Below are 847 nucleotides of genomic sequence, written 5' to 3' on the forward strand. Positions count from 1 at the left end.
AATGTGTGTGAGCAGCGCGCGCATCCAGTGTGTTTTTTATGTGGTTAGGATCAATTAATTGAAATGATTAAATGTTTTAATTGAATTATGGTCGCAGAAATCAAATATGTGAGGTCTCCGGCAGGCTGCGCTGTGCCCGCGCATCCCTGCGCAGCACCCGGTCCGTCGTGAGCGCGCGGCTCGAGCAGCAGCAGCAGTAGTAGAGCAGAACGCGCAGCGGAGCGACTGTCGGGCAGCACTCAGGCAGTCTCGGAGCGGCTCTGCTGGTTTGGATGGTACGGAGTTGGACGGACTTTTTCACCGGGATCTTCAGCAGCATGTCCGGGTGAGTAGCGCGGTAGAGCCGCAGACCCCGCAGAGCTGCGGCGGTAAAGTTGTGCGGACAGACGTGCGGTGTGAATGCGGCGAACGGCTCCACGAACGGGGATGCGTTGTCTTGTGTATGAAATGAAAGACGGAGCGGGACGAGGAGGGGAACCTGAGCCGGGAACAGCTGCTGTGATCCCGCGGTCTGCCGTGCTGCAGCCGTGGAGGGAAAACAGTGAGCGGCGTCTGCTGATGAGCTGCGGACTGCATGGCTCCATATTCAACTGCACGGGACAACCGGGAGTCCGGTCACCGTTGCAGCCCGCCCGACTCACCGTGGGGTGGTCCACCGCTCTCCTGCTGAGGCAGAGTGTTGGGAGGGGGTTGAGGTGGGGTGGGGAAGGGGTGGGGGGGTTAAGGACCGCTCCGCCAGGTTGTGTTTGTGGGCAGGTGCATCTCATCTCAGACATTAACTTCACTATCTGCTGCTGAACCCGCGCGGAGCAGGCCTCCCTGCGCCTGTATGGTAATCACCTCTATA

The 847-nt window shown here is 59.4% G+C and overlaps 1 protein-coding gene across 10 annotated transcripts in view; it reads left to right on the forward strand.

Annotated features, from left to right (window-relative positions):
• The first annotated feature begins 206 nt into the window (after positions 1 to 206).
• The window catches only part of fat3a (FAT atypical cadherin 3a), a 296,450-nt gene continuing 295,809 nt past the window's right edge, over positions 207 to 847 (forward strand). For all 10 annotated transcript variants that reach the window (XM_069166463.1, XM_069166467.1, XM_069166473.1 and 7 more), the window contains exon 1: positions 207 to 325. The gene's annotated coding sequence lies outside the window, so the exon portion shown is untranslated. The remainder of the gene's footprint in view (positions 326 to 847) is intronic.

The sequence above is a fragment of the Embiotoca jacksoni genome, unplaced genomic scaffold (genome assembly GCF_022577435.1).
Source record: "Embiotoca jacksoni isolate LCO1_2020_lvr unplaced genomic scaffold, fEmbJac1.0.p SCAF_39, whole genome shotgun sequence".
Classification (NCBI taxonomy): Eukaryota; Metazoa; Chordata; class Actinopteri; family Embiotocidae; genus Embiotoca; species Embiotoca jacksoni.